The following is a 20,505-nucleotide window of genomic DNA, read 5'->3' as shown; positions in this document are numbered from 1 at the left end:
TGCCACGACAAGCGTGTCGGTTTGAGCAGCACACGATGTGTTCATGACCACGTGATTTGGCGATAGTGATTCCCATGGGATGCTACAACCGGGCGCCTTGATGACAATTGCTGCAACCAGCACCATGCGGGGGCTGGAGACGACAATGACCAGTGCTACAACCAGTGTAGAGTCGAGGTGTTGTTTTTGGTATGACGGCGAGGGACATGCTCCAACTGGCGAGTCGTTTTGCTGGCAACGACTAGAATTTTTGCAGCGACTGATGAATGTGAAGCATTTTTTTGATTCCTGGGACCAGCTAGAATTTTGTTGTGACCCGGCAACGGCAAGCCATGTTTTTGCTGGAACCGGCAATATTTTCTGCTAGGATTGGTGAGAATTTTTTCTTGCAACTGTTGATTACAGGTGATGCTACGAGCACTTGCATGTGCTACCATGAAGGTGTTGCAAGGGGGCAACAACAAGGTGCAACCGGTGAGACAGGCGAGCTAGGCCTGTCGAACAATGATGAGCTGTGACCGGCGAAACGAGTTGCTGCGACCTGTAATAGGAGATGCTACAACATGCGACATTGTGGCGATGGCGAACCGCGACGATCTGCGATGAGAGCATAGGATAGTGACAGGAGATGATGACGGGGACGGGCGGTCATGCTGGGCGGATTTGATGCACTTCGTGTATGATATCGATTTGGGGGAAGAAACAGATTGAGACAGGTCAGGTGGGCGGCATGATCCAACAGTGCGCGAGGCTCAGTCAGGTGGCCGCGCGACTACTGGGTACACTGTCGCACCGGTAAGGTGTTTTAGACGTTTTTTCCAAGTAAAATCTTGTTATACAGCGAAAATGTCAGATAAATCCTTTTTCTTAGAAAATGAATCTCAGATAAATCTGATTACCGAGAGATGTAAAGTAGCGCGTCTTTCTTTTCTCTGCCCCTGCCACTCGTGACGGATCCCGCCGTGCCCTACCTCACCGTGACCGCCTACGCCTCAATCCCGACCCACGCGGTCATCGCCGTTCATCACGCCACTGGTTCTCCTTCCCTTGAGGTATGAGCATTTAGGTTGTATGTCCCTTCGGGGACATCCGATAAAATTGGAACGATACAGAGAAGATTAGCATGGCCCATGCGCAAGGATGACACGCACAAATCGAGAAAAGGTCTCTTCGTTGTATATATATATCAAAACCAATCAATCACGATTTCTGTGGCGCCCCGTCTAGATCCGCCTCCGATTAGGATCCCCGATCGATTCCGTGTTCGTATTGGCTTCTCTCTCTCTCTCTCTCTCTCTCTCTCTCTCTCTCTCTCTCTCTCTCTCTCTCTTCCGGCCTACAATTAGATCAAAGTATATCTATATAAAGAAGATCCCATCGGTGGGCTAGCTATCGATGGGAGCCTGGTTCTCTTCCCCTTGGCAGATGCTGCTGGATTGGATGGCGCAGCGTATGATCCCAAGCGTTTTACCTCCATTTGATCTCCCCCCTCTTGATGCGCGTCACCCTTGCACACCAGAGTACGTATGTACGCGACCCAAATCTCATGAAAACTTTAATACCTTCTTGTTTCTTCTTATTTTCAAGACAAGACATTTGTTCCATCCATTATGATTATGTTGAATCCCTGTTTTGTCTTGTTTAATTATATTAATTGTTTCCTTTGACGGCAGAGAGTTCGACGACTTGCACATTTGCCGTCTCCGTCTCGCCCTCCACAGGGGCGGAGCTCCCGGTAGAGCGAGGTTGGGCGCCCGCCCTACGTTGATTTGCTGGATTTTTTTACGTGTAGGTTATGTATATACGTATATGCGCACGGCGCTCGCTCAGATCGTTGTGTTTTAGGGCCATGAGCAGCCAGCTTGTTTGAGCCGTGAGAAGCCAGCTTGTTTGGGCCGTCAGCAGCGAACCTGTCTGCACGCACAAAGACATGCAGTTCGTCCATGCCACCATGCGCACGAGCACGACACGAACCCTAGCAGCACTTAGCGGCACACAGCGAGCAGGTATGGACCGGCGACGATCAGCGCCCATAGGACACAGTTCGCGATTCACAGCCTAGCGCTAGTGGCTAGCCTACAGGACACAACAGTTCTTGTTTATTACAGTATCTTTGAGATCACATAAAATTATTTGCATGCATTGTTAATATGTATGGTCTACTTTTGATTTTGCATCGATTTTTCTTGTGCTTTAGGTGTTCGCCCCACCTTAATTTTTTTTCGTCCTCCGCCACTGGCCCTCCATGCCCTCAAACATTACAACTCCAAGCACCCGGTACGTACAATACTACTCCAACCCATCCGCTGGCTACCACCTAATCTTCTCTCCACCTCGATCCATCCTTGCATATACATGCACTACTGCTTTAGTTAGTTACTTGTATGCTTGTTTGAGATCCATGTCTTATATCTATATATGCATGCAGGATGCCGAATTCTGGTCTCCTGACCAGCCAAAGGTTGCCTGTACTGGTTTCAGGGAAGATATCTGGTACCACCTCAACTTCTCCGCCCGCCGCAAGGAAGACGGCGACGAGCAGAAGTTCTTTGCTGAGCTACGCTTCGTCCAGTATCCACGCAGACTTATCATCAAATCATGCACCATCTTAAGTACGTGCATAATGGTTCTATTATCGCTCACACTACCCAACTCGGTCCATTCCTAGCTAATTCTCTGCCCCTCTGTGTGTCTCTATCTCTCTGCAGAAAAGCCGTTGTGCCGCTTCAGAAGCAGCTGCACACTTTGTCTAGATGAATCCAAGATTTTACACTCAAGCCACGTACAACTTGGGTGTGGGAAGAAGGAGCATGAAGAGGAACTCTACCGTGAGAGGCATCAATGGGACTGGGACCCACATAGAAAGGATTACTTCAGGAGGGAGATGCTTGAGACGCCATTCCGGTTTGGTAGGTGCCCTAACTTTGGTGTGGAAAAGAGGGCCACGAAGTGGAAATCTACCATGAGAAGCGTAAATATAGCTAGGACATGCATATATATGTAGACTGAATTGTTAGGAGATGCCCTTCCATTAGTAGGAGATAGATGTGTTCCTTGTTGGGAGGAGACTGCCTTGATATAGACTGCAGCGACCAATGCATATCTTTGTTAACTCAATTTTGAACTCAAAATTCACTAAGCAGCAACTACATCCAAACCTAAGCAGCAATTACTCAAAAAACCTAGGGTTCATATATATGAACAAAATTAGTAAAACTACTGAAACTATTCAATTTAGAGGAGAGGGAGGTGCTTTCATCCATTCATTCAAATATACATTCAAACAATATTGAATATAGAGGAGAGGGAGGTGCTCATGGTGGACGGGGTGGGGCCGAAACGGAGAGGGAGACAACCGCGTGTGCGGGAGGGCCGATGAGTGGGGGAGAGAGTAGAGAAGGAGAGTGATGAAGGAGGGTGAGGGCATCCATGCGAAGAGGATTAGATGAGTTTAGCAGCAGTGCGGGGCACGGGCCCCCGCTATTGCTAAGCCCATTAGCTGTAGCACGGGGTTAGGGCCCACGTCATTGCTAAGAGGGCCCGAGGAGCTGGGCCCGGACTGGACAGAATAGCAACGCGGGTGAAGGGGCCCGTGTTACTGCTAATGGGCTTAGCAGTGGTGCGGGCATGTGACCCGCGTTGTTATTGTGGCCAGCCCGTGGGGCACAGTGGGTGCCCACTTAGTAGTAGCGCCGGTATTTAGCCCGTCCATTATCCCTGCGCTGCTATTACCTGTCTACCTATAGGGTTTCCTCTAGTAGTGGTAGTTTTCTGCCAAAAACCTCCTCGCAAATTTAAAAGACTGCCACCCCAACCTCAACCAACACACATAAAATGCCACCCTAGCAGACGAGCGTTTGCCAGTTATCTATTTCTGCTCGCCAGTGACTGCTTGTCAGTGCCGGGCCCATAGGCGTGCCAAATGTGTGGCCCGCACAAGGCCCATAAATATTTGAGGACCCAAACTTTTATATAGGCTTAGTATGTATTTCTTAAAAAAAAGATGTTGTCCCGTTGCGCTACGCCTCGCATGGCTTTGGGCCGCTGTGAGCCGAGCCAGAGGGGCGAGCGGCCAACCGCTGCTCGATCGATCTAGATAGTTTTTTCAAGAGTACATCGATCGGTTTCGTCACACCTCAAAAGGAAAACACAAATGTTAATGCCCACACGTGTGGCACGAAGCAACATGGCCCAAACGCCTCCAGTACCATTCATTTTGCCACATGAGAACAGATGACATCAGCGAGAATCTTTTTGCTTTCGGCTTAAAAATGTTTTATCTCCTAATTAAAAAATTCAATTAAAATCCGTTTCCATTATTAAATCCGTCTCAACGAGATCTTTAAAACTAAATCCCATGTTGATATGTTTCGACGAATATTTTTTTGGCCAAAAGTTGTCATGAAGTTTATACTGTAGTTGCCATAATGTTACACTAAAATGACATGTAGCAATTTTAGTTTATAGAGCATGACAATTTTAGTATTTTGACCGTGGCATTCCAATACTTTGACCATGAAATTTATTTTTTGTATGAACTATGGTAATTTTAAGTGCATGTATCATGAAAATTTTAGTTTATGGTTCATGGCAAGTCTAGTTTCTTAATTTCTCGTTTTATAATATGTCAAAAATTACTTTTAAATGTAGAAGAAAATAGCTGAAACATATGATGGCAACTTCAGTGTAACCACCATGGCAATTCATGTGGAATAGACATGGCAACTTTTAAAAGTCGTCGAAACATATTGATATGAGATACAGTTTCGAAGATCTCGTTGCGATGGATTTAATGGTGAAAACGGATCTTTTATCGGAATTTGCATTAAAGAGATAAAACAGTTTAAAAACTAGAAATCCAAAAAGATTCCCACATGCATGCATGCGGTGATGTGGCGTAGTCTCTATATTATAGGGCGTGTGGGCGGGTGTCGCTCCCACCACACGTGGGGCGCACTACTAGGGAAAACCTTATGCACAGAACTTTAGCAGTAGCGAGGGTCAAAAAAGCACACTGGTTCTAAGTAACAGTAGCGCACCTGAGAAAACCGTGCTGCAGATAAAGTTCTAGCAGTAGCGCGTCTTGCTCTAAACACGTTACTACTAAAATTCTCATGGCTTAGCCGATAGGCTACACATAGTAGTAGCGACCTATAACGAACCGCGCTATCGCTACTTTATTTGTAGCGGCGCGTTTTAATCTAAACTCGCTATTGCTAAAAGATATAAAATTAAATGGAAAGAAAATAGAAAGGTAATTGAAAATGAAAGAAATAGAATAAGGTGAAAGGAAAAAAAATAAAATGTGAAGAAAACTAAATGAAGAAGGGGGGAAAAGAGAAAGGAGTAGCAGTAGCGTGTATCCCAGGACGCATTGTAGCTAACATAGCAGCAGCGTTCTTCTTGGAACGCGCTACTGCTACTTCTGACTTAACCACGGGGTTCGTCCTTCCCCACGGCCACTTCCCCCAAATCCAACTCTCCACTCTCGGCGTCGCCGTCTCCCGTCGGCCGCCGCGCGTCTCCGCACACCCTCTACGCCGCCCCGACCACAGATTCAACGCCGCCCCCGCCCCCGACCTCAACGCCGCCCCGGACGCCGCCCCCGACCCCGACCTCGACGCCGCCATCCGCCGCGCGCCCGAGCCCTGACCCTGACCTCGACGCCGCCCTGCCCCTCCCTCGTCGCAGGCACCGAGGTGAGCACGCCTGCTCCTCCCTCTCCCCTACCTCTGCCTAGGGTTTCTTTATATTTTAGTTGCATCAAATTAGTTAGGGTTCATGTAAGAGTGGAAACAAATCGGATGCGGATGCGGCTCAAATGAGTTAGGGTTCATGTAAGGGTGGAAATGAATCAAATTTCTAAGATGAATCATAAAACGAGTAAAATTTGACCACTTACTTCACTTTATAGTTGGATAATTGGAATATCCGCTACCACTTTCCACCGTTCATCAAATTAGTTGGTAATTAGGGCAGTAGTTCCTAGGTACTAATTAGTTAGTAAGAACTAGGTACTAATTAGGTACTAGAATATTTTTATTTATAGTAAGTTTATTTTTAGTAAGAACTAGTTGAATTAATAGAACTAGTTAGTAAGACTTGTTGCTATTTTTTAGTTAAAGCAATTTTTCCCGCCTCGACGTGGACGATGCCTATCCCGCATCCTCGTCGTCGAGTCGGCGGAGGACGACACCTACTTGACCAGGTGGGCCATGTCCGGGAGTGGGCTCCGCCAGGGTGGTACTGGGAGGCGCTACCTACCGGGGAGCGCAAGTTGGTGAGTAGCCAGCCTGTCGTTGACCCGAACCTTCTTTGGTGGCGGTCGCGTGGGCCAGTGACGGTCCAGAGGCTCGAGGACACCGCGGAGGTGGTGTGTCACCATGTCAGTGAGGAGGACGCGCACGTCCGTCGCTACTTGTTTGCGTTGGAGCACATGTTCTCCAATACCTGGCAGGTTCTCCAAGGATCTCACTGGAGCTATGATCCCGTGATGGTTCCTTTTCTGTGGGTGTCCACCGCCCGCGCCGATACCCGTCGTGTGCTAGGGTTTTAGTTGTATTAGTGATGTTATATGTATGACACTATTCGTGATGTATTAGTGATAATATTCGACGATGTACGGACGCATGAGATGATTTACTTTTGCTTATTGAATGCATGCTAATTTGAGTCCTATAAGATATTTTGAAATGTATATATTGTGTTTCTCAATATCCAAGTGGCCGGTCATGTTTGCAGGTTACACCTCCGAGTGGCCTATGTTTTGCCGGAGCGTTGATTCATTTCCGTTCCGGCAAATTTCAGGCGCTCGATATGTCCTATTTTAGCAAAGGTCATGCCGGATTTTTCCGTGAATTTTGGCATGACTTGTGCCAGAATATGTAGGAAATATCGAGTGCCCCGGATTTGTGTGTTGAGTATCCTGGTAGTTGTCTTCGATCGATTTTCAATTAATGTTTTAACTGTGAACATAGGAAATGTCTGACGACGAAAAGGATTTCGGTATTTGCAAATACTGCGAAGACGAGCGCGGCCTGTGCGACGGAATCTTCCTAGATGATGATAGGCGCTTCAGCATCAAGCTAGACGAGAACTTCGAAGTGGATACAGTAAGTCACAACGACAAGTCTTTTTTCGTAATTAAGCATGACATTTGCTTCATTTGCTTCAACTTATAATTTAAGCATGACATTAAGCATGACAAGTCTTTTTTTACTATTCTACTAGCGTATCCCCTGCCATGCAAGAGTTTTTGTATTGGATAAGATAGGTTTCAGTCGTACTATGGAGGAAAAGAAATTTTACTTGAAGAACGAGCATGGTTATATTTTCAACGTAAAATTATCAATTCAGACGACTACACCTATTTTGGATGCAAAACATGGCGAGCACTATGCAAGACTTATGCATTTGAGCCTGATATGGTTATCACCTTTGATATTCGTCCAGAAGATGATATTGAAGGTAATACCGACATCTGGGTCGATGTGCAAACGCCTCCAGTTATACCATTATGTAAGTTTCTCAACCATATTTATGTCTTTAATATTGTTTATTCAAAAATAGTTGACAACTAATTTGTATTGTCAACTTATTTCGGTGCAAGCAAACATGTCCAGTGCTTCATAGACAGGACCGTATACTGTCCCGGAGCTGAACTCAACTGCGAGAAGCTTAGTCATTGTGTTTCATGGCTTGAGGATCTTGATACTGTCAAGATAAATTTTCTTCCTGCATTTAGAAATGTTAGTACTGAAAATGTGTGACCAATAGTGTTCGTATGAACTACGGTCACATCTATTTAGGAAGGATGGTAAGATTTTTACTATTTGTCCTCAGTGCACCTTTTTCATACATTATTTTTGAAGCTAAACTTCAGTGCTAAGTATGTTACCATACGATGTTCTTCAACAGGGACTCCCGGTGAATGCTGTGCCTTATGGGATCGAGACTAAAGGTACCATGAGTATTATCAGCTTACGGCCAAGATATCCTACAGATTACTTTAGTGCATTCAAGATTAGCAACGGATGCTTAATAGTGCAAGACTGGACCAAATATGTGATGGGAGAGCGCAGAGAAGTACTAGGGGGCAGCAAACAGATGCGCTACCCACGATTAGGAGACAGTTTCATCTGCATGCTCCAACTTGATCAAGGAGGAGAGTTATACATGTTTTATGTTATTTTACCTAAGAGAGAGCAGCAGGAGTGATTAGCTAGCTAAAATGAGTTTGAGGATCATGATGTGCTACACTATTACTATGATGATAAAATAGCTAGTGTTAATGGTAATGACTATGATGATTATTATTAGCTAGTGTTAGTGGTGATTAAATAAATACTGTTGGTGGTAATGGCTATGATGATGATTAAATAGCTTGTGCTGGCGGATTAGATTCAAGTGGAGGCAACATGTGGTGCACATCGAAAGTACTACTAGTCCAAACTAGATCAAGTTTGGATTAGTAGTATACTTTTGACATGCACCACATATTGCCTCCACTTGAACCTAATCCACCTTCATTTGACACACTGTTATGGACATAATGATGTAAACCTCATAACTGCTATTGTACCAATATTTGTACGATGACGCATAAATACACTAAAAATAAAAAAATAAAAAAAGAATACTAGTAGCGATGGAGAGAAAACACGCTGCCAGTAGTTACATTAGCAGTAGCGTGGGAGTGAATAAACGTTATAACTATTTGTCCTAGCAGTAGCGCCTTATTAGTAGCGCGCCTACCCGTGCTACTAGTGAGCACAAAACCAGCGCTACTGCTAGGGCTTTCCTTAGTAGTGGCGTTATCAGTGTCCAAGGAAAAAGTAAACGGAATCTCAGGACAACATGGGAGTCAGATCGATCGCAAAGGGGAAACACTATCGGCCTATCACGTCGTCGTCGCTGTCGCTACATCCTACGGAAGGATCGATCGGTGTGAGTTTTCAGACTCGACTGGAAATGGCACCGTTCGATCCGATCGATCATCCACCGTGACACTAGACTCTACAACGCCGTTGGGCTGGCGACGAGCGACACGACAGACGGAACATGGGCAGTTGAGCACACAACGACAGGTTGCCTACCGGCCGCCGCTGGCGAGTCCTATTTTGTGGATATTAACTTCGTCTCATACTCCTGATCCCTAATTTTCTAATTAATTTTTAACAGAGATCGTTTGAAATCAATTCTTGTCTCCTCGGTTAAACATCACAGTATACCAGTTTAATTGGACAGGACACGGGATTAGATGAGTTAGACAATTCGTCTAATTGCCAAACATTGACACATAGTCTCCAATTAATTTCTGTTGTTGTAACACTTTATTTTATTTTATTCATCTTTTGTATCTTGTGTTTAGTAAAGGGAAACATCAGTCTGGTTCATACAAGCGCAAGAGAAAAGACTCAATGATTTGTCCACAATAGCACTTGAGAGCTAAGTGTTGGAGAAGATTGATTACAGGGATATCATTAAAGATTTCATTTCAAAGAATACTAAAAGAATGACGTTGTTCAAATAAATATTATGCAACATAGAGTTGAATAGGTATGATTTTTTATACATTGGATTGGTATGTAAGACATATATATATATATATATATATATATATATATATATATATATATATATATATATATATATATATATATATATATATATATATATATATAGGAAAAATACATCCTACTACCGGGTGTAGCTACACCCATTTCTCATATACTACTATGTGGTAGTATATATAGTATTTTACTATTTTATTATTTTTAGTATGTTCATATTCGAGTGAAGTGCACTGTAGGTCCTTGAACTATTTCAGGGATGTCACGTAGGTCCTCGAACTATGAAAATCGTCATCCAGGTCCTTGAAGTGCAGTAAGTGTGTCATTCAGGTCCAAAATCTCCCTGACAGGCTCTAACTGGCCAGCTGGCACGTAAACAGTAACCATAACAATGCGTGGCAAACAATCCTGAATTCCTGTGCGCACATTAAACAATAAATATAAAAAAATATCGAAAAACTGAGATCCTCTGTCATCGAAGATACCCTGGCGCGTGAACAGTTCATTAATTCAAAAAAAGTTCGCGAATGATGGATTTGGAAAAAATATTTGTGACTTAATAAAATGTTCGCGAATGATGAATTTGGAAAAAATATTCGCGACTTTAAAAAAATATTCACGACTTTAAAAAAAGTTCGGGAACGATGAATTTGGAAAAATATTCATGACTTTAAAAAAATGTTCGCGAACGATGAATTTGGAAAAAATATTCGCGAGTTTAAAAAAAGTTCGCGAACGATGAATTTGAAAAAATATTCATGGCTTAAAAAAAATGTTCGCGAACGATGAATTTGGAAAAAATATTCGTGACTTTAATAAAATGTTCGCGAACGATGAATTTGGAAAAAAAAATTCGTGACTTTAATAAAAAGTTCACTAACATTTTTTAAAGTCACAATTTTTTGTGGTTCGCGAACAGTTTTTTACATACCCATGAACAATATTTGTGGTTTGCGAACATTTTTTTCCATACCCACGAACAATATTTGTGGTTCGCGAACATATTTTCAAATTTATAGTTTGTGAACTTTTTTAAAGTTGCCAATATTTTTGCATAATCGCGAACATTTTTTTGAATTAATGAACATTTTTACTATTCACGCACCAGTGGTATCTTCGATGCCAAAGATTGTCAGATTTTTTGTTTTATTTTTCGCACTGTTCACCATGCCAGCTGACCATCTAGAGGCGGTTAGTGAGATTTTGGACCTGGATGACACACTTACTGTACTTCGAGGACCTGAATGACGATTTTCATAGTTCGAGGACCTAGTGACACCCCTGAAATAGTTTAAGGACCTACAGTGCACTTCACTCTTCATATTCTATAACTAAGATACTCCAAAGCGAGTTATGTGAAAAAATTGCATGTGAGCCCATGTTTTTATCATATTTGTGAAAATACGTACATATTTGTACGTAAAAAGAAGTATGCTAAAAATATATTACATACTACCTAAAAAATAGTATATAGAACATCTAAATATTCTTACATACTACATACTACGCATACATACACTGCGGTATGGTAGATACTACCTAAAAGGTACAAAATAAAAATGGGTGTAACTACACCCGGTAGTAGGAAAATTTTGTATAAACTACGAGATATATATACATTATAATTGCTCATGAGATAGGTGCTCATTTTTTAGTTTCGTACAGTGCCTCAAATTTTGCCGGCCCCGCCCTGCTGCTTGTTCAAGTATTTGATCTATCTAAGATATGCAAACAAGGAGGGGAGCGACGGGAGGCATGGATTGGCAAGAATGAGCACGTGGCAGGACAGGGATACGTGCTAGCGAGGTGCCGGATAGGTACACGCGACGCGGATCTCCTTGTACTTGATAAGCTCATGTAGCCACCCGGGCAACAACGCCTGTTGTGTTCATTTCTTCCTTTTATTTTTTTATTTTTCTTTACTTTTTTTCCTTTTCCATTTCTTTTCTTTGTACGTTTTATCTTTTATTTTTTAGTTAAATTCATGAACCTTTTCAAAATATGTGCATTTTATTTCAAAATCAATGAACATTAACATTGGTGAACTTTCTCCAGAATTGATGGACTTTAAAAAAATAAAAGATAAAACGAATTATCTATTTTGAGTAATTAATGAAGTTCAAATACAGATCTAAAAAATAAAATGTTAATAAAATAAAAGATAAAACGAATTACCTATTTATTGGTCATCATCGTATTTTTTGCCAAATTTTTACCATAGATTTAATTAATAAAATGTTAATGCATATCTAAAAAATAATATCATTGAAAAGTACGTTCAAATACAGATCCAACAATAAATTTTTTCATGATATGCATTAACATTTATTTTGTTAAATATTTGATCAAAATTTGGCACGAAATACAAAGATGACCAATAAACCAGGCGGAAGTAGTAGTAATATATTATGTTACCACGAGCATCTCTCTACTCATTAACTACTTGCCACATAAGCAAAAAAAATTAAAATGCGCTATGTTACTAGTTAAGTTACTCCCACTATAACTGGCTTAACATTCTTGTGTCGCAACAGTCTATGGCATAGCTGTGCGCCAAATTAAAGTTGGTGTGCATAAAAAAACATCATGTAGCATGGTACAGCCGCCATCTTCCGCATAGTTTGGGCATTCTTATTCGCACTCAACTTCATGTGGACCTCCATCGCCTTGAGAGCCATCATCTTCGACTCCAGGGCTCTCATCTTCTCCACCGCCGTACCACGTCGGCCTCTCAGATCGCCTAAGGGGTGGCACTGTGAGGCTTCACTTCTTTGCTGACCTATATTTTGATAGACGCTACTGCCAACTAGCCGTTGAAACATGCATCATCTTAGGTACTACCTAAATTTATTTCTACAACTCTCTCAGTCTCTTACGAGCTGTGTTTGTTGGACACTTGAGTATATGCGTATACTAGAGGATTCGCTCAAACCCCTCCCCTCCGGACTCGCTCCCGCGGGCGACTCAGGAGGGTAAACCCTAGCGCTGTCAGCCGTCTCCTCTTTCTCTCCTTTCCCTCACCGCTGCCAGGGCGCGCCACCGATCAAAAGTTAGCTCGCGTCGGCGACGGCGGGAACTCCTCTCTCCTCGCTCGGTGGTGGCAGGCGCGGGTCGTCGGCATCGAGCAGTGGCGGTGCGCTGGCGTTGGGCGCGGCGGCGCTAAGGCGGGTTCTGGTGGCGGAGTCACTGGTGTGACGGGCCGGCGTGGAGGGCTTCACAGTGTGGCCTGCTTTTGGCGGTGGCGGCGCTGGCACTGGATCTGTCCAATTCGGTCGCGGCCGCAGGTGGCGATTGCCCCGCCGGTGGGGCTTCCTGGGCGCCCTGGGAGGTTAGTCACCGCGGGTGGTGGTGCACGCGGCTAGGAGGGTCATTGTCCCACCTCCCCTTGTCCTGTGGGCGCGCCACTGTGGACCTGATGCCGATCTAATCTGGTTCCAGCAGGGCTCTGAAGCCGGATGGGGGGCACAGCCGGGGGCTGGTGCTGCCGTCTCCCTCGTGACATGGTCTTGGCCGGTGGGCTCCTCGCCCGGCCTTGGGTTGGGGGCGTGATGCCCAAGGGACCCGTGCCTACCCAGATCCGGGTCATGCCTAGGTTCTCATGGTCGTCGTCTTCCACCCTTGGTCGATGTGCTCATCACCGTGACTCTCTTCCTTGCTCGGTCTGATGACTTAACGGAAGGATCAAGTGTGATTCGGAGGAATCGTCCATTTGCCCCTTCCTCCTTCACACCGATGGTACCTTATTTCGCCTGGCCCGTCATGTGGAGTGCGCCTTGGAGTGGTGGCCTGCGTGGTGAGTTGCGTTGAGGCGGTTCTAGAAGACTTGAGCTTATTGTTTGGGACTAGCTAGTTTTCCTAGTGGCATTGCTAGTCCCTATTGTTTGGTTTCCTGTTTTGAGCTATGTGTGCTTCTCTTTTATAGCTGGTATCCCCAACAGTGTGGGTGTGCGTTTGTATGCTTCATCACCTTCTGTATTGGTTGTGGTTTTATTTATAAAGCCGGGTGAAAGCCTTTTCCGGTATATGTATACACTAGAAGGAGACGCACGCTTTGCGTGCCATTTCTCTCTTTGTCGTTGTAAAAATGCTTATATATGCAATCAATCGCTTTATTGAACAGTGCATTAAATGCTAAGCTTGCAATGTGCCTTTTTCAGAAGAAGAAAAAATCACAGATAAATCATGATACTATAAGAAACTCCCTTGGATTATGATTACAACTCTTTTTTACCAAACTCTACTTCTCTACCGTGACATATAAATTATCCTTAGGACCATGATGAAACATATTGCAAAACCATTATCCCCCACAACTCTTCGAAGCTCTACCAATCCAGGGAGCAACTAGTATAGAAAATGGGGCTGTGGTAGAAAAAGAAAAGATCAGTCTGGGCCATTTAAGTGGATGGTACAGATTTCAGTGGAGACACTTCAGACCACTTAATACACATTTTATAAAATCCGCCTTGGTACTAGTTAGATATAAAACTTGACTTTTGCAGTAAACACCTCGACTTTCTCATACTCAATTGTTTTGTCGTTGGTAATGCAACTATTTACAAATCAACTTGTTTATCTTAATGAATTTCAAGAAAATATGTAATTCTGCATTTTGTGCATGCAATAGGTTCATGCATGCCCGAATTCCATTTCTTTCTTTGATTAAAACCAACCAATGCATCACCTTAATACCATCTGAACTCACTACAGGCCCCGCAAAAAAAAAGAACTCACTACAAGGATACCCCCTATAAAGCAACACATATTGTACATCGTTTTGACTATTAGTTGCAAAATTCATAGTAGATACGCATATAAGCGGTGTAGCATATGCGTTGTAGACTTGCAGCTCGTGGCCCTGTTCATGGTGCAACAGATCTTATATGTTTTTTTTGCATGGTAATACGTGTCTCATTTATATAGAATAAAGATCAAGTTACAAGGCACGTAAGCACCGATCATACATGACTGAAAAGATAGAAAAATCCTATGCAAAATACCAGCGCATGTCCCTTTCCTTCGACACCACCGAAGCGATGACCAAAGTGTAAGAAGACAGATCACCTCTTCGCCCAAGCTCGACGCGGCTCCATCGCTGATCAGCAGCTTTACGGACCTCCAAAGTAGTTTGCCAAAAGCAAAACCATAGCCGTTGAAAGAATCAGACCGGGGCAACATGTCTCCGGACACGCCATCGAACTTCAGAACTGACACCCTCGCATGACGACGAAGTCGGAGAAGGAAACCAGAACTGCCCGCCTTCGACCACAGACCCAACACAAGATACTCCATCTTCCAGTTGTCACTTGCGTAGACAACCGCCTGCGCGTACTCCTGAACGACAAAACCTCCCTGCTCCACCATGACGTCGGAGACAACGCCACAGCAACGGGGACAGAGCAGAAGGAGAGACACACCTGATGGAGTCGCCGCTGCCGCCTCGCCAACACCATCCATGAACCCTAACGCTGTCGATCTGAGGGATCGACAGAGACACGATGCCATCAACTCCGAGACGCCGCCATGAAAGACACCGCCGGTGTGGGAGTGGGGTTGAGGCAGATTTATTCGTCCGGACTCCGCTCCCACCACCCCAACGACGCACCACGACCTACAAATCCAAAACCTAACTACAGAACGGAGGAACGGGGTCCCCCCTCCCTCTTGCCGCCGGAGCAACGGCCGAAGGGAGAGGGGGCCAGCGCACCGGCCGGTGGAGATCGGAGAAAAAGAGTCGCCTCGCCCTAGTCGCCTGGTGGCGGCGGCGGCTAGGGTAGGAAAAGAGTCCTCCGCGGACGGAGAGATAACAGATCTTATATGTTGCGAGGTATTGGTTGCAAATTGTATTTATTATAATACTCCAAATATACATAATTAAAAAAATCAGCACAAAATTAATTAGACACGCCCGCACACATAATGAATGTGGCGCGAAAATCTTTCTTTTAGGGATATATGTGGCGCGAAAATCTGTGCTAACTGACCGAGCAAAACTAAATTGCGCGGAGTCTACCACTTCTATTCTCCGATCTAGATTGATATTCTCCTTCAAGTCCGGATCGATCTAGGTCTACTACGACACAAATCGATCATCCAATCTCCTCTCGCTGAGCGGGAAGGCTGGAAGGCGGCGACGGCCCGGGGAGTGGCGGGAAGGCGGAGACGGACAGGGGAGCGGTGGCTTTGCGTGCAGCGAAGAAGGGAGAAGCGGCGAGGCCACGGCAGGAAGGCTGCAAGTCGTCTGCTAGCATCCCCTACTCCTCTGCCCGCCCCTCCAGCCTGCCCACCGGCGGCGCTCTACTCCTTCGGCCACCCATCTTCTCCTTCACCGTGTACGACGGCGAGACTAACCTCCGAGGTAACCCTCTTCCTCCCTCGTTCCCATCTCCTCTCATCCAGTGACCTACTTGTGGGCACCTCGAGACATGGCCGTGGGATGTAGGGGAATTTGGTAGATGATGAAGGGGATGGATCGTCAGATTGGAGAGATGGATTCATCCCCCTGTCTTTGTGATCAAATCATTTGAGAGAGAGGAGCTTCAGGCTTGTTACAGTTTCAGAGATGTACTGTACCACTAGGGCTATGTTCAGTTGTTTGGGATTTGTTCCCAGTAGGGAATTAATCACCATGGGGTTTGTGTGAAACCTCTGTTTGTCAATCTAATCTCTGTTGGGGTTTGACCCATATCCCTCTTAATCCCTGTCGACTTCATTGTTGTTCGGTTGGTCAGGGATTGAACAAAATTTGTACAGGAATATAGTTTAAATGCTGTACTAAGTAAACATTCATATCTGAATTCAGTTTGTACAAGGAATGTTTAAAATATTCAGAAAATGTAGTGTAAGCATTGCACTGAGTAAACATTCATCTCTGAAACTAACAATTAGGTTCTATTTCTAATGTGAGTAAACGTTCAGGGAATGTATTCTTCCTCCCTTCTATTTCTAATGCGACCCCTTACTGTCATATCCATTGTGAAAACATTTAAGTTCTAGTTTTAGTATAGAGTACATGTATATATATATGGGAGTAAGTCAAGACAAGTGAGCATAATCAGAACAAGGACCCTGTCCCTATCTGTAACATAATAGGAACATATATGTTTTAATTCTTATAAAGCACACACACAAGAGTCTCTAAAAAATATAACAGATGTCTGCTAAACTTAACGACGACTTTAGGAATCTTTATCGAGTAGTACTTTGAATCCAGTGTTGGTTCTTCTATCCAAATTTGCATAAGAAAGACAAGATTAGAGACTCCAATTTGTTGGAGTACATACACTTGGACCTATCTCATATGTTAAGAGTAATACTTGGACCTATCTCCAATTTGTTGGAGTACATACACTTATGTCATTTGTTGACAATAAGATTATATCTACTTCAGAGTATTTTCTGAAACACAGGTGGAAAATAGTTTGAAAATGCACAAAGATGCACCTTGATTAAACTTCTTCTTAACTTCCATTTGTTTCCCTTAACATGTGAATGCCTCTCTGTTTCCTTGAAGATCAATGCTTCTGTTTTACTTTTGCTCGAGTGTTTGTTGTGTTCAGCTCAGCTCAGTTTGTTGCCGGTTTCAGTCAACCAAGAAAGAAAAAGGAAATCCTTGACTTTTTGTGTATATTTCGTATGTCGTATGTTCAAAATATTTTTGCTTTTAGTGAATTGTTAGATCAAAGGATTCAAATTTGTACGACATGGTTCCAGGTGTTTGGGAATAGTTGAACTTTGGCAGCTGCTGCTCGTGTTGTATCACGATGGAAATTCAGTCCATCAGCAATTGAATTCGACTATTTGAACATGCTAGCTGCTGTCGTACAAGAGGTGAAGGGTAGTTATACTGTTTACTGCTTGTGATGTACTATGTGTTCACAAATTTTACCTAGATGTATTATGTGTTCACAAATTTACTTTCATTGTGTTACGCTGGACACAATACCACAATAAAGGTCAGCTTCCAGTGTGATTCTGTTATTTACATTCTTAGTATCATTGCCACAACCTATGTCGTTTTGGACATGAAACTTACTACTCTACTGCTTCTGCATGCAGGTTTGATGGATAAAGAAAGTCGCCGATCTGAAAATGTGGAGCCTAGCTGAAGTGATGAATTCATTACTGTTATTTACTATTTTTCTATTTTATGTCCATGTACTTTATAATTTGGACAAGAAGATTTGTAGGTGTGACTGCCCTAAAGTGTCCGTACTTGATCTCAAATACGTTGGTGTTGGTTGTTCTGTTTCCTAAACATTCTTACACATGTTACTGTTAAAGAAAAATATATTCTTACACATGTTCATATGTACCTACATCCGGGTTGTTGGTTATCTCATAATCATCATAGAAGTGTTAAATAGGCTGGTTCCATGAAATCGATCAATACATTGGTGTTGGTTGTCTCCTTGCCAATATATCACGAGGGCATCTCTAACTTGGAGGGGAACAACAATAGAGTGTTAGTGTTAATCTCTTTGCACCAGAATAATGTAGCTGCAGCTTTTCTTCAGTTAGCTGTAGCGTTTCTTCAGTTAACTGTGCTTTTCTTCAGTTAGCACGCAAATACCCTGTTCAGCACGTTGCAAATAATCTATCTTGTGTTGTGCATGTCTCTGTTCTTTGCCACTCTGTTGCGTGAGTTGAATTCAGTTCATCGTTGATCCACACCGTGAGTCGATCCTAGCCTGATTTCAGAAGCATACCGCAAATGTCTGGTCACATTTTGAATGGAATTTAACAAAATATATTATGCAAATTAAAAGAAAATGAACAATTTTTATTCAAACTTAAATATTCATTCCATACAGCCGGACTATATTTTGTCCAGACAATTATTAGAACTTCTAACAAAATTAACCTCCCCTATACTTGATGGTGATCTCATACGCCTAGTCGGGCTGGCCGGTGGCACCTCCGTGGTTGCCGTTGGAGTCGGGCTTCTAGCGGCAGAAGAGTGCGGAGTCACCGTAAGGCTTCCCGACCGCCGCCTGGAGCTCGCAGATGATCCTATTCACTTGCTCCTGAGCCATGTGTAGTGTGGCCACAGCCACCATGGACGTGGGCGCAGGGAGAGACAGACGGTGGCATGGTGATCTCGCTTGGAGACCACTGCTTGCCGTACTTCAGCATCTTCTCGTTGAGGCGGCGGAGATGACGCTTTCATCTTCGCTGTGGTCTTCGACTGGTCGATGACCCAGTCCATCGTGTCTAGTCACATCTCTCCGACAAATGTCACATGCATATGGTTCGCATGCGGCGTGGGCGGCGTTCTTATCTAGCCAACCACTTCAATGATTGTCCTAGTGATAGCCCGTGTCCGCTCTGGGCCCGCATGAATGTAGCGTGTAGAGCGGAAGTGCATTTGCGCGGGAAAGGGGGCTGACGCGGGAGATGTTTTTGGGTGGTTACGGTTGTCCACGCGTACGTGGCGGCGGTCCGGGCGCCCGCAAAGGCCCCCATTGTTTGCATCCGGTTTGCGAGATTTCGAACTACCTGAGTGGTCCGTGGACCGATGGGGTATCGTGTTGGATGGCAAACTATGTCAGGACACGTACGTCAATCTGGACGTTTGCAATGTTTTGAGGGTCCACATTAGCGCTGACCCTCAAAATGGATACACTCTTTATCCGTAGACTTGTCCGAACTGGTCCAAAGACAGTGATTTATAGCTGGCCATACAATCGTGCTCACATCCATTTCAAATGCAAATTAGAACGAACCGGACGAATTTCACCAAACATGACGCAATTCATTAAATTTCATTCATAGTTTACATAAAACTTACGGCATTTCATCCGTTTAACTAAAAACTAAAAAAACACTGGGTAAACTTATAGCGGGCGGTGACCTCGTACGCGTGGCGGCCCTGACTGGCCGTACTGTCGTCGTCGTCCGTGTAGTCCTTCGACCGGCAAAAGGGCGCTGGGGTGCGACAGCCCTGCCCGGCTGCCGCCTGGCGCTCGTGGAGCCACTCTGCTTCCTCCTGCACCGCGCGGAGGGCCTCCGCGGCCAATGCCGGCCCCGACCATGGTGCCCGGGCGGTAGTGAAGGTGTGTCGCTTAGCGACCACTCTTTGCTGATCCTAGCCAGCAACCTATCCAGGGAGCGGCGACGGCACCCCGCGACCTTCTCCGCATTGGTGATGGAGCGGTCACGAATAGTGGCCTCTGCTAGGTTTAGGTCCTCGCGGACCCAAGCCGATGCCTCGTCGAAATTGGCAAACACGAAGCGGCCCGCCGCGTTGCGCTACTCCAGTCGTGTTGCCTGTTGGGGAACGTTGCAGAAAACAAAAATTTTCCTACGGTTTCACCAAGATCCATCTATGAGTTCATCTAGCAACGAGTGATCGGATGCATCTACATACCTTTGTAGATCGCGAGCGGAAGCGTTCAAAGAACGGGGTTGAGGTAGTCGAACACGACGTGATCCAAATCACCGGAGATCCTAGCACCGAACGGACGGCACCTCCGCGTTCAACACACGTACGGTCAGCGTAACGTCTCCTTCTTCTTGATCCAGCAAGAGGGAAGGAGAGGTTGAGGAAGATGGCTCCAGCAGCAGCACGACGGCGTGGTGATGGTGAGCTGCAGTACTCCGTCAGGGCTTCGCCAAGCACTATGGAGGAGGAGGAGGTGTTGGAGAGGGAGAAGGAGGCAACCAAAGGCGTGGATGAAAAGCCCTCCTTCCCCCACTATATATAGGAGGGCCAAGGGGGGGGCGCCGGCCCTAGGAGATCCAATCTCCTAGGGGGGTGCGGCCAAGGGGAGGATCCCTCCTCCCCAAGGCACCTAGGAGGTGCCTTCCCCTGCTAGGACTCTTCCTCCTTGAAACCCTAGGCGCATGGGCCTCTTGGGGCTGGTGCCCTTGGCCCATGTAGGCCAAGGCGCACCCCCTACAGCCCATGTGGCCCCCCGGGACAGGTGGCCCC

At 44.9% G+C, this 20,505-nt stretch overlaps 1 non-coding gene across 1 annotated transcript; it reads left to right on the top strand.

Moving 5' to 3' along the window:
- The first annotated feature begins 1,073 nt into the window (after positions 1-1,073).
- On the top strand, positions 1,074-1,176 carry LOC123047731 (U6 spliceosomal RNA). Its single transcript, XR_006423104.1, has one exon. It is a non-coding gene; the product is annotated as a U6 spliceosomal RNA (small nuclear RNA).
- Positions 1,177-20,505: the final 19,329 nt, after the last annotated feature.

Source organism: Triticum aestivum, chromosome 2B (genome assembly GCF_018294505.1).
Source record: "Triticum aestivum cultivar Chinese Spring chromosome 2B, IWGSC CS RefSeq v2.1, whole genome shotgun sequence".
Classification (NCBI taxonomy): Eukaryota; Viridiplantae; Streptophyta; class Magnoliopsida; order Poales; family Poaceae; genus Triticum; species Triticum aestivum.
Note: the sequence above shows the minus strand (reverse complement) of the source record. Positions and strands in the feature narration are given on the sequence as shown.